This window comes from Pongo abelii, chromosome 7 (assembly GCF_028885655.2).
Source record: "Pongo abelii isolate AG06213 chromosome 7, NHGRI_mPonAbe1-v2.0_pri, whole genome shotgun sequence".
Taxonomy (NCBI): domain Eukaryota; kingdom Metazoa; phylum Chordata; class Mammalia; order Primates; family Hominidae; genus Pongo; species Pongo abelii.
In genome coordinates, this window is record NC_071992.2 from 114263557 (window position 1) to 114277315 (window position 13759).

At 44.4% G+C, this 13759-nt stretch overlaps 1 long non-coding RNA gene across 1 annotated transcript in view; it reads right to left on the minus strand.

Annotated features, from left to right (window-relative positions):
• LOC134761834 (uncharacterized) overlaps nucleotides 1-11436 on the minus strand; it is a 43828-nt gene extending 32392 nt beyond the window's left edge. The window contains exon 1 of the long non-coding RNA XR_010140987.1: nucleotides 11360-11436. This is a non-coding gene — a long non-coding RNA (uncharacterized LOC134761834). The remainder of the gene's footprint in view (nucleotides 1-11359) is intronic.
• Nucleotides 11437-13759: the final 2323 nt, after the last annotated feature.

Genomic DNA, 13759 nt, shown 5'->3' on the forward strand with positions numbered 1-13759 from the left:
ACTGATAACACCAAATGCTGACAAGGATGTGGAGCAACAAGAACTCTCATTCATGCTGTGGAAATGTAAAATGGTACAGTCACTTTGGAAGGCATTTTGGCAGTTTCTTACAAAACTAAACATACTCTTACCAAACAATACAGCAATAATGCTCCTTGGTATTTACCCAAAGAAGTTGAAAACTTATGTTCATGCAAAAATCTGTACATGATGTTTATAGCAGCTTTATTTATAATTGCCCAAACTTGGAAGCAACTGTGATGTCCTTCAGTAGGTGAATGGATAAATAAATGGTTGTACATCCAGACAATAGAATATTATTTGGTGCTAAAGAGAAATGAGCTATTAAGTCATGAAAACACATAGAGGGAACTTAAATGTGTATTCCTATAAGAAGCCTGTCTGACAGGCTGCATACTTATGATTCCAACTATATGACATTCTAGAAAAGGCAGAACTACAGAGACGGTAAAAAGATCAGTGGTCATCAGGGGTTGGGAGATTGAGAGATGAAAAGGAGAGGTATAGAGGATTTGTAGGGCAGTGAAACTACTCTTTGACCCCATGTCTCATATCCAGGTAATGCTGATGCAAGAGGTGGGCTCCCATGGTCTTGGGCAGCTCTGCCCCTGTGACTCTGCAGGGTGCAGCCTCCTTCCCAGCTGCTTTCACAGGGTGGTGTTGAGTATGGCTTTTCCAGGTGCACAGTGCAAGCTGTTGGTGGATCTACCATTCTGGCTCTGGAGGATGGTGGCCCTCTTCTCCCAGCTCCACTAGGCAGCACCCCAGTGGGGACTCTTTATGGGGGGCCCACCCCACATTTCCTTTCTGCACTGCCCTAGCAGAGGTTCTCCATGAGTGCCTCGCTGCAGCAGCAAACTTCTATCTGGACATTCAGGCGTTTCCATACATGCTCTGAAAACTAGGCAGAGGTTCCCAAACCTCAATTCTTGACTTCTGTGGACCCGCAGGCTCAACACCACAAGGCTTGGGGCTTGCACCCTCTGAAGCCACGGCCTGAGTTGTACATTGGCCCTTTTTAGTCATGGCTGGAGCAGCTGGGACACAGGCCACCAAATCCCTAGACTGCACAGAGCAGAGGGACCCTGGGCCCAACCCACGAAACCATTTTTTTCTCCTAGGCCTCCAGGCCTGTGATGGGAGGAGCTGCCACAAAGATCTCTGACATGCCCTGGAGACATTTTCCCCATTGTCTTGGTGGTTGACATTTGACTCCATGTTACTTATGCAAATTTCTGCAGCCAGCTTGAATTTCTCCTCAGAAAATGGGATTTTCTTTTCTATTGCATTGTCGGGCTGCAATTTTTCCAAATTTTTATGCTGTGCTTCTCTTATAAAACTGAATGCCTTTAACAGCACCCAAGTCACCTCTTGAATGCTTTGGTGCTTAGAAATTTCTTCTGCCAGATACCCTAAATCATCTCTCTCAAGTTCAAAGTTCCACAAATCTCTAGGGCAGGGGCAAAATGCCACCAGTCTCTTTGCTAAAACATAACAAGAGTCACCTTTGCTCCAGTTCCCAACAAGTTCCTCATCTCCATCTGAGACCATCTCAGACTGAATTTCATTGTCTGTATCATTATCAGCATTTTGGTCAAAGCCATTCAAAAAGTCTCTGGGAAGCTCCAAATTGTCTCACATTTTCCTGTCTTCTCCTGCACCCTCCAAACTGTTCCAGACTCTGCCTGTTACCCAGTTCCAAAGTTGCTTCCACATTTTCGGGTATCTTTTCAGCAGTGCCCCACTCTACTGGTACCAATTTACTTTATTAGTCAATTTTTTCACTGCTGATAAAGACATACCTGAGACTGGGAAATTTACAAAAGAAAGAGGTTTAATGGACTCACAGTTCCACGTGGATGAGGAAGCCTCACAATCATGGCAGAAGGTGAAAGGCACATCTCATAATGGTAGACAAGATAAGAGAATGAGAGCCAAATGAAAGGGGTTTCCCCTTATAAAATAATCAGATCTTGTGAGACTTATTCACTACCACCAGAACAGTATGGGGGAAACTGCCCCCATAATTCAGTTATCTCCCACTGGGTCCCTCCCACAACATGTGGGAATTATCAGAGCTACAACTCAAAATGAGATTTGAGTGAGTACACAGCACAACTGTATCAATGACCAACTCTAAGATACACTCTAATAAAATTGCAGGACTTTACAGAAAAAGAAAAATACTTTGAGCATCTAGAAAAAAAAAGTATGTGGCATGAAAGAGAAAGAAGATTAGATTATTATCACACTTTTTGCCAGAAGAAAATGAAATAACATGTTTAAGGTATTCAAGACAGAAAATGTGAGCCCAAAACTGTGTATTCGGCAAAACTGACTTTCAATATAAAGGGTACAGACATACTGTTTATCAACAACTTAAGGAAACTGGTTCCATAAGTCCCTCCTAAGAAGTCTTCTAGAGCACAAACCTTGGGTAACCAAAATAAGTAGAGAGATATTCGTGGGGAGCATTAAATACACAGTTACTTGTGAAACTAAGACTAAATGAGTGCTAATGATAAAGTATATCATGGCTCCATGTCCTGACAATGGAGATATAGTACAACTAGCTTTTTTAAGTGCAGTGGATCGAGACATCATATGTAAAACACTTTTAAGATGTTTTTGGTCATAATAATGATGGTAGGATTAGTATTTTATTCTGAGTCTGCTGTATACGCAATATGGGATAAAACAAATGAGTAATTGTGGGATATTCTAATTCTATCATCCCCTGTGTCCTTGAGAACGGGATTCTTGGCATGGAAGAAAGGATATACAGATGAAAGAGGTTAATAAAAGCTCTGTCATCAAATATGCTTTCTCTGCTATATAACAGAGCTGGGGGCTGCGGAGGGACTATATACATGTATTCCCTCTGCAACCCCAAGCTCCATTCACTGAAAAGGTCTAGAAACAATGATCAACCTAGTAGCAATGGACACCTCTAGCATTCGGGCTTATTCTGAAATACCAATTTTTACTCAAAAGATGCAAATCTCCTTAGAGAAATGGCTAATTCCAAATCCAAGTCAGAAAGTGTCCAAGAGGAACAATTTGTCACACCAGTCAGCAAGGAAGCTATTAAAGACTACTAGGGTTTGGCCGGGTGCAGTGGCTCTCACCTGTAATCCCAGCACTTTGGGAGGCTGTGGTGGGCGGATCACGAGGTCAGGAGATCTAGACCTTCCTGGCTAACATGGTGAAACCCTGTCTCTACTAAAAATACAAAAATTAGCCGGGTCCCAGCTACTCAGGAGGCTGAGGCAGGAGAATGGCGTGAATCCGGGAGATGGAGCTTGTAGTGAGCCAAGATCGCGCCACTGCACTCCAGCCTGGGCGACAGAGCAAGACTCTGTCTCAAAAAAAAAAAAAAAAAAAAAAAAAAAGGACTACTGGAGTTCTGACAAAAGGACTCAACAGTCAAATTGTAGAGAATCCCATAACAAAAGATAGGAAAATTTTAGCTTCAACAACAATAATTTAAAGGGACTGAAAGTCATTACACATGTTTAAATCCACAATTCACAATCTTTAAAATTTTTTAAAGAATTAGTCATCTAAAGAGGAGGTGGGCTCTTGACTGATCCTGCTTTCCCCATATGAACTGTACCTGTGAGCACATATACAGGTTGAACATCCCTAATCTGAAAATCTGAAATCCAAAATACTCCAGAATCCAAAGCTTTCTGAGCTCCAACATGATGCAACAAGTGAATGACGATGGCATTGTTAACACTGCAGAAAAAATGCCTATGGATGACATGGTGAAAATGTGTGGTGGGCTTATTGAAGGACTACAGCAGCGTGCATTCACAACAGAACAAGAAATAAAGGCAGTTTATAATATCAAAGAGAGACTTGCAAGACAAAAACTGTAATTAATGAGGCAGATGACTCTTGAAGAAACATTTTAAAAAGTCATCCAGCAGAATGTTTTCTCATCCCTAGCAGACCTATATCCTGGTCCCTCAGCTACTTCTGATGTTCCTTCTTACCTAAAAGAAAAAAAAAATGTACAGTAACCTTTTAATCAAAATACATCATCTTAGGTGGAGACTGAAATCTACCTTTGTTGTTACTGCTGTTTCATAGCTGATGCCTGTATTCTGGTGATGCTACTGTGCTGCTTAGTTACCCCGAACACATATTTTTTCACTGTATCAATGATATACTTTTTGCTAAGTATTTATGCATGAATAAGTGTGGGAAAATGATTGCTTATTGGTAGCATATACATCCAGAGTCAGGAATGATGGTGATGCCAAGCAACCACTGATTGTCCATATGGATGGCTGAGATAGTGATTCTTTGCTTTCTGATGATTCAATGCACACACATTTTGTTTCATGCATAAAATTATTTAAAATGTTATATAAAATTACATTCAGATTATGTGTATAAGGTGTATATGAAACATAGGTGGGGTGTGGTAGCTCATGCCTATAATCCTAGCAATTTGGGAGGCAGAGACAGGAGGATCACTTGAGCCCAGGAGTACAAGACCAACCTGGGCAATATAGGGAGACCCCATCTCTACAAAAAAACAAAAACAAAAAAGAAAGAAAAATTATCTGGGTGTGATTGTGCATGTCTGTGGTCCCAGCTACTTGGGAGGCTGAGGCGGGAGGATCACTTGAGCTAGGGATGTCGAGGCTGCAGTGGGCTGTCATTGCACCACTGCACTCCAGCCTGGGTGATAGAGTGAGACCCTGTTTCTAAATAAAAATAATAATAGTAAGGTATATATGAAACATAAATGAATTTTGTGTTTAGACTTGGGTCTTATTCCCAAGATATCTCGTTATGTATATGCAAATATTTCAAAATCCAAAAAACTTTGAAATCTGAAACCCTTCTGGTCTTAACCATTTCAGATGAAGGATATTCAACATGTAGCAGATGAAGGCAATAGTCGCTTTATAAAAGCATTTCCCAGCTGATAAATGAAAATTAGGATATCACCAACTTGCAGTTTCTAATGAATGAACAAATATAGGTAGATGTAGTAGATATAGGTATAGGTAGATATAGTAGGTATGGGTATAGAGACCAAAGGAACCAGGAGGAGAGGTATGGGAAAAACATACTTCTGTTGTTCTCTGGGCAGACAGAAATAATAGTGACCACTGCCACTGCACTCCAGCCTGGACAACATAACAAGACTCAACTCTAATAATATATTTTTTTAAAAAAAGAACTCATAGAGCTATGGAGCAATAGCTCAGCACCATCTGGGGCAGGACTGAGCCTGTGTGCCCCCCTTCCCTTTGTGTGGTGTCTTGAAGGGAGGATCTGTTCTGGTCTTTATGTCACCATTCATTTATGGAAAGCCCCCACTGGAAAGAAAAGCTCAACCAGGTGAAATTTCAAATCAACTTACTTTCAAGATTAACTTTCCTCAAGTCTGGTCTGCCCATGGTTGTCTTGATTTAGGTCCTAAGTCCTGGTCCAATTAGTTGGAGCCAGGATAATCGAGCTAATTTTACTGGAAGCACCATTTAGGAAGGGCTTCTTGGGCAGATTTTTCTACCTTCCTCATCCAAGGACTAAGCTCTGGCCAATGAGACTTCTGAGAAGTCTTAAAAGAAGAGGACACACCCTCCTCTCCTTCCTTCACCAGCTTCCAGAAACAAGAATATGGTGGACTCCTACAGCCATCTTAGAAAATGAGAATGAGATGTTTAAAGGGAAGGCAGAGCAGAGAACTAGGGGAACAAACAGTGTCAGTGATGATTTCATTGACTTGCTGTGCTGGCCTCAGGCTACCTACCTCTAGATTTGTGTGAAACAGAAAGAAGCCACAGTTATTTGGAGGTTTTCTGTTATATGCAATTGACTATTTTCCTCATTGTTATAACCCCCATACATTCCAATCTAGTAAAATAGGAAAATCCTGGGGTCTTTCCCCTAAGGACATCCCCAAATGGCTGCCTAAACTGATAAACACAGAGCTCTATGGTGAGTAACGGCAGCAGGTATTACTTTTGCAGGACTGTGAGTATTTCTTTTTTCTTTTTTTGAGGCAAAGTCTGGCTCTGTCACCCAGGCTGGAGTGCAGTGGTGCAATCTCGCCTCAATGCAACCTCCACCTGCCAGGTTCAAGCGATTCTCCTGCCTCAGCCTCCCGAGTAGCTGAGATAACAGTTGCCTGCCACCAAGCCTGGCTAATTTTTGTATTTTAGTAGAAACGGGGTTTCACCATGTTGGCCAGGCTGGTCCCAAACTCCTGACCTCAGGTGACCCGCCTGCTGGGATCAACCTCCCAAAGTGCTGGGATTACAGGCGTGAGCCACTGCAACCTGCCAAGAGTGTCAGTATTTCAATAGGAATCCTCCAGACACTCAATGCCCTAGGCATAGGTAATTAACCTCTGTGGTAGACACTTTTATTTGCCTGTACAGCATTCCTTCTCCCTTGCCAACAAAGTGTTAATTTTGTTCTGGTATTAAGTGTCTGTGTGCTAAGATGAGGCTGGAATTTTCTCTCTCTCCACATGGTTACTTATACCTACTCCTCTCTGCACGTCTGGCTCATTCTTCTTGCTCTGCTGTACAACTTTCTTTGCATATGGCAGAAAATGGCTTTGCCCAAGCTCTCCAATTGACATGCACTATACAGACTAGCTGTTTCTGGACCACAATTCTAAATTTCTGAGAGTGATACTGGCTCTGCTTTAGTTAAGTACATTCCTCTGATCCAATAAACTGGGTTGAGGAGGGCTGTTTAGTACCTACATGATAGCAACTGCTGGGGGCACCTCTATGAGAAGTTTGGGTGTAGCACTCAGAGAAGAAGTGCAGGAACTGGGCAGACACCCCAAGAGGGCATCTGCTATAAGCTTGACTGCAGTTGATACATACTAGCTTCCTGTTCCCCACAGCTATACTCCCAAGGCTGTGATCTTACTGAGGCCAGGGCCCAGAAGGGTCACTGCCCAGTATAGATACTGCAGAAGGACCACCAGATATTGTAGGTAGACAAGATGAATGTAATACCCATCAATGCCAATCACCAAATCTTTCCAGCTCTCTGCTTTCTGGGTGGGTAGAATTTTATTTCCTGGTCCCCTGAGGTTAGATGGTGCTATGTAACCAGTTCTGGTCATTACGGCATTTAATTACTGGTGAAGGGGCTTCCAAGATGGTTCTTTCCTTCTTCCGTGATCATTGGTAATGTTTCAGATGGCGGTTGCTCCATCAGTTGGATCCTAGTGTACATATTATAATGCAATGGGCTTGTGATGGACAGAATATAAGCAGAAAGATGTCACTGAGATTTGAGAGTGCTTGTTACTGCAGCTTGCCTATCCTGTCATGGGCGATACCATGCAGATTGGGCTGGGGTTAGCAGCATTGCTGGAAGAAGACACTTAAAGATTCTAACTCACAACCAAGCCTGTCACACAGACTCTTTTTCCTTCCCCTGTTCTGGTCCCCCTTGAATCCCTTGTCCCTACTTCAGAAAGAAAAGTGCTATTTCCTAGTAGTGAAAGCATCAAGAAGCAATAAAGTTGGGGGTTTCTTTCTTGCTTGGACAGGGGTGGTGCCCAGAGGTGTGCTGGACACATGGACAGAGTTTGGTTAGGGGAGTTTGGTGCTCACATCAGACTCAGAGAGAGCTGTCCCTTAGCTGAGGCTCAGCTTAGTTTGCAAAAGGACAGAGCCCAGGGTAGGGGGCACAGCTTAGCTCTAAACTACCAGGTAAGGATCCGAATGCTGTCCCACCTTCCTGCAAAACTCGTGGAAGACAGGCTGAGGAGTCTGGAAAGCTAAGCTGAAAGCCGGGGGTGCTCCAGTACATGCAGATCCCAAATGTGGGAATGCTATGTGATGATTTTACGAAATACAAAAGTCAAATGAATTTTTCATGAAGAAGTTATCTTCCCAAGATGGAATAATGGAAAATTCCTTTCAAGAACTGGTGTTTAGACCTTACAAAAATGCGCGGCAAATTGCATTGTGATTTATTTGTCAATGTTTTTATAGGTTAGGCGTTACTTTCAACCCCACAGCTGGAGTCAATTTTTAATATTTAAAAGTGGAAAGAAAGCAAAACCTAAACACATCCAGAGCTGTCTGTTTTAGATTGAGCTTTTCCCAAACAGTGATGTTTAGAACTGAACCCTGAGCGTGGTCGGTCTGTGGCCAGCTGGCACTTACTTCTCTGCAACATAGAATTAAAGTATCTGGAACTGGGCAGATTACATATAAGACCTCCTAAATTGTAATTGGTGGGTCTGGTGTTTATAACCATTTTCAAGTGCACGTAGCCTGTCTGCCCTCTCAATTGAAGAAGGAAAGAGTCTTTGTGCTTTTTATTCTGGGTTTTCCTTCATGCCCTGAGCTTAAGATGCCATGAACATAATTTTCAAGTCCAGTGGGTTCCGGCCTTATTAGATGACTGGATTAGCAGGGATCCAGCACTCCAACCAACTATAGAGATGCAGATTGGGTCTCCAGACTTTGACTCCTAAGGAGCCTAGTCTGGAAATGACCCAGGGTTTACCTGCCTGGGTCTCCAGGTAAAACCAGGATGCTGGCCTTGAAGGTGGGTTCTCATAGCAAGGATTCTAATCTCAAAAGAGATTAAGCCTTGAAGCTTAATTCGATTCTGTTGGGCCAAGTGTCCAGACTCTAATGGGAGTCTCTTTCACAGAATGGTGCTCCCAGAAGCACGGGATTCATACCTCAGTGCATAGCACACCGTACCTCATGCTTAACTGCAGCCACCATGGTTGGAGGTGTAAGGCTGGCACTGGCACTGGATGTGGCTGAGGCTGCCACGTGTGTGCTTACTAATAAAGGACTCTGTAACACACAACATCTGGAGGGAGGAAAAACAACTCTAATTGTGATAGGCACAACCCCTTTGGGTAACATAGTTGATACCCTTCTAATGGAGGGCATGTTTCTCTTTGCCTTCTCGTTTCTGCTTCCTCCTGATAATTTAGCCAAGGCCCACAGGAGTTGACCCATTTCCAAATGTGTTTGTGGGTCCAGCTGAATCTGCCAGTGGGGGGCCTTTGAAGCTGTGAACAACACCCCCTCATCAGACTTTGAGACGCATCAACCCCTTAAGAGAAAAGCTTCATGATATAAGGAGCCTCGGCAAAGCATGGAAATGTCAGATGTACAAGCATCTGGGGCTCAGCTTCAGCTACTGTGGCCTCTCCCCAGGACCCATGCCCAGGGTCCTCATCCTGAACTCCAGCATCAACAGACCCCCTTCAATAAACTCCAACATTCAGAACATCAACAAGCGAGGGGATGGGGAAGGGCAGTGATTATTCCAAGGGCAGAGATGCTATCAGGTTTTGCTCCAAAAAGGATTTTTCGCCTCACAAAAAGAATTTGCCACGGATTTCCTTTTAAAAGTGCACACCCCAAGAACACACAGCAGATGATTCAGTTTAATGTGCAAATCCCCAGGAACACAATGCGTGAAGTGAGGTACACGGGCAATTGGGGCCAAGGTGCAGCAGACCTTCCCACCAGCAGGGGGAGCTCTTCCCCTGGGTCAGGCAGCCATGGCAGGTCCAATCACACACCCGTTACCCAATAAAAACATGCTGCGGTTTCAAGAGGCAGGAACAGAACTGAACCCTGCTGTCCAAAAAAAGATGCCACAGATGCCCAGTAGGCTTGTGCTTTATCCTGAGGGCAATGGGGAGCCACGAAGGATTCTGAGATGTGTGGAGTTGTATCAGGGCTTCCAGTCGTTCTTGCCCAGTGCCTGTGACTTCTTTGAGGAATCCATTTCCAGGGATGGTGTTCCCTGTATTTTCGGCTCTTCTTTTAAAATGCATTACAGTGATGATCCATGATCCATGATCCAGGGACCCAGGGCAGGCTCAAGCTTAGGGGTGTTTCTCAAGAAGTGCATAGCTTTGTGTGTTGGCTCAGAGGAAAGGTAGGCATGGTTTAGGGGAGTGAGAGGGGAGTGACAGGTAGAAATGCTATTGTTTTTTGCTGCAGTGAAGCTCCAAGCCTTCAAACAAGAAGCTTGGCACCAAAAATGGTGCTGTTAGAAAGTTAATGAGCAAGACATTTTGAGAAAGGGCTGTGGAGATAAGCATCAAGAGGAAACGACACTGTTTTAACTTCGCCGGCATCCAGGAAACCAAGAAAAGCAGAGCCACCCCTGAGCTGGACTGCAGCGCACACACGCACATGCTCATGGAATCCAAGCTCTGTCCAGAGACAAACATCTCCCAGAAGCAAATCAAGAGTGACTTTTCTGAAGAAAGAGCTGGGGAAATGGTATTTCCTTCCTGTGCTGAAGAACAGAGTCACGACATTCTAGGGAAGAGACGTGAGCTCCCAGGGGCAAGAACTGGGCACCATCCCTCTATTTCTGCTGAATATTAATAGCAAAAGCAAATATCTTGACTTCAGAGAGCTCTAAAAGACAGAGTCACCCAAGAGGAAGTGATGAAAAGGAGAAATGAGTGCCAGGCACAGTGGCTCACGTCTGTAATCCCAACACTTTGGGAGGCCGAGGCGGGCGGATCACCTGAGGTCAGGAGTTCGAGACCAGCCTGACTAACATGGTGAAACCCCGTCTCTACTAAAAATACAAAAAAAAAATTAGCCTGGTGTACTGGTGGGCACCTGTAATCTCAGCTACTTGGGAGGCTGAGGCAGGAGAATCACTTGAACCCAGGAGGCGGAGGTTGCAGTGAGCTGAGATCATGCCATTGCACTCCAACCTGGGCAACAGAGCCAGATTCTGTCTCAAAAAAAAGAAAGAAAGAAAGAAAAGGATAAATGAGTGTTTTCTTGAATGCTTTCTACCAGAATCAGGCCATTGTGATCTCCCTCACTGCAATAGTCTCCTAATGGGTTTGCCTACCTCTGGTCTTGACTTCCTTCTCCCATTCAGCCTCCATAGAGCAGCCAGGAGTATCTTTCTAATCTGATCTGCTTACAATCCTTCAGTGGCTCCCATACCCCAAATCTTTGATATAAGTCATGAGGCCTTCCAGACTCTCATCTCTGGGGAAATCTCAGAGGCTCATCTCTTGCCACTTCTTGGTCTTGCCCTTTCTGCTCTAATCATTCTGAAACCCTGTAGCTCCCTGAATGTGCCATGTTTCCAGCGGCATGGGAAGGGTAAACAGTCCTGGGGACCTTGTAGCTCCCCGAATGTGCCATGTTTTCAGGGGCATGGGAAGGGTAAACAGTGCCGGGGACGTTGTAATGTACCTTGTGTCCTTTCTCTTTATCTTGGCTGGAAGTTGCCAAGACTCTCATCTTTGAGGGCCCACCATAAACTGGGATATATGGTCTCTTCTGTCCCCTCTTTGCTCTATCCCTGTATGGTTTTCACTTACCTTCGGGGTCTTTGCAAATACCTGGGGGTTCCCCTTTCATCCTTTTCTCTCCATTTTGTCCTTCAAATCTTGAATTAGAAATTATTACATTAGAAAAGCCTATTCTGATTCCTCAAAACTGGGAGGGACACCCCTGGTATCTCTCTCCCACGTGGCCCAGTGCTTATCTCTCTTGCACCATTTGCACACTGTGTGTAACTCCCTGCAGACCTGCCCATCCCCTCCACCCTGTAAACTGAGCTCCACAAAGGTGGGACCTTCTTCCCTCTGTGTCTCCATGCCTAGTCCAGTGCCTGTCATACTGTGGGAGCTCAATAATATTTCCTGAATGATCATATTCCTTTCTCCCAGGCTACCAAGACAACCATGTCTTTTTGAGCCAATTTCTTTCTTTTTTTTTTTTTAATTGATTTCCCCAAGCCCCCAACAAACAGTAAGATCTGTTTTTAATGATGCCACAAGCTGGCCTGTAAATGATGCATTCATTGTCAGATACATTTGGCCGTTGTTTGTACTTGTAAGGAATATTCCTCCTTCCTTGAGAGCTCTCACTCACAGACACTTTCATTACTTTAATATTTTATGATGCAGCCATTTTGGAAAGCATAAGGGCATCATCTCTGTTTAACTAAATGTCAGAGTAAAGTAGTCAAGGCTAGTGGCTCGCTTGGCATACCAGTGATTAGACAGCTTTGTTAACAGGCCAGTTGGGCCGAGGCTATGTGATTACACGCTCTCAGCTACTTCTATGCAAAATGATCCATAAACAAATAGAGATCATGGATTGCAAAAACATTTTCCAGGGGTGTCAGAGGGTCCCTAAATGTTCAGTTCACTCTCTTCCACCTTCCACATCTATAGCACCCAAGCTCCAGAGGACACAAAATCACAAGGTCAAAATTGGATTTTGTCAGTCTGATAATCTGCTATTTTCACACTCCTGTAGACCCAAAACCCTGCAGAATGTACAAACTAAGGTATTAGATTACACTGAGTACCCCCCTTCCCAACCAGACTGGACGACAGAGAAATTACATCTGACTTTAATGAGTGCTCAGAGGTGGCCAGCGCCCTTGGAGGCTGAAGAGCTGCATGCTGGGAGTTCAAGGCCCACACACTCTGCAGACCAGGCCTTGCCTCCTGCCCACGGTGCCAGAGGTGGTAGCTGCAGAGAAAAAGATGCAGCGCTTCTTTTTAAAACTAGGCATGACCGCCATATATATATATTATGGTGTGGTTAAAGGCATAGGCTCTGGTGCTGGGCTGATAGTTTGTAGTTTGTTCTGGCACTTGATAGTTTTGTAAACCTGAGGGTTACTGAACCTCTCTGTGCCTCAGTTTCCTCATCTGTGGCACGGGGGTAATAATAATATCTACATCTCATGGTTGTTGAGAGGGTTAATGAAGTACTTAGAACAGTACCTGACACCTCTGAACATTACAATAAACTGAGCTATATTTATGATCTTAACAAAAAGGATGGTCAGGCTTTAACATCTGTTTGGGTTGCCTTGAAGCCATGAGTTCAAAATGCCTGCCTCCAGTCCCCTCTCTGTGTTAACAATGACAAAGCAGCGTACCTTGTATAAGTGGCATATATTTCATTGGGACACTAGATGTTTTCACCCCAGGCATGCCAGCTTCTAGAAAGGACCTAGGAACAAGGTGGTTTTGCTGGTCTGATGAGGTTGGAGAGAGCTGCAGGGACAGGCCTTCAGCATGTGGCCCTGTGGCTTCAGGACAATGGAGCCACAAGTGAGTTCTGTTGCTTCTTGGCTCAGGGCACCTAGCATTTTGAGCTCAAGCCAGTCCCAAGGGTTTGGTGATCTCAGCTGAGTCCTCACTGACAGCCTGAGTCCTCTGTAAACTGGAACTGGCTTTGCAGATGCTGCACAAGCTCCTGGCAGACTCCATTCGGTTGGATTCCAGGTGGCAAATGTCCCTCTGGGGAGGATTGTGCAAAAGTGTTCCTTCCTCCCAGAAGAAAGGTAGGTTAACCAACAAAGAAGTGTACCTAGAAGAGAGCAAAAGAGGGTGGAAGAGGGGAAGTTAGGCTCGTTTTAATAGTCAAGAGATCCCTTTGAGAGAATGTAGAGACGAGCTTGGGTGAAGCTTGCTCAGTGGGGAGAAGGGAAATGCCCGGTTTGGATCTTCACTGGAGCAAACACTGACAGCACTTATTGATGGCTTGGATGTGAAGGGTAAGAGAGAGTGGGCTCAAGAATGGCTCCAACACTTTTTTTTTGAGACACTGGGTGCTCGCGTGCCACTGTCTGCACACTCCCTTTACAGGTTGAGCAGGGGGGCTGTGACCGCACTGCTGGTCCTGCTTCTATTATTCTATTGGTCAAAGCTACCCTCCCCAAGGTCAAGACAAATCCACTGCCCTTTAGAAGATCC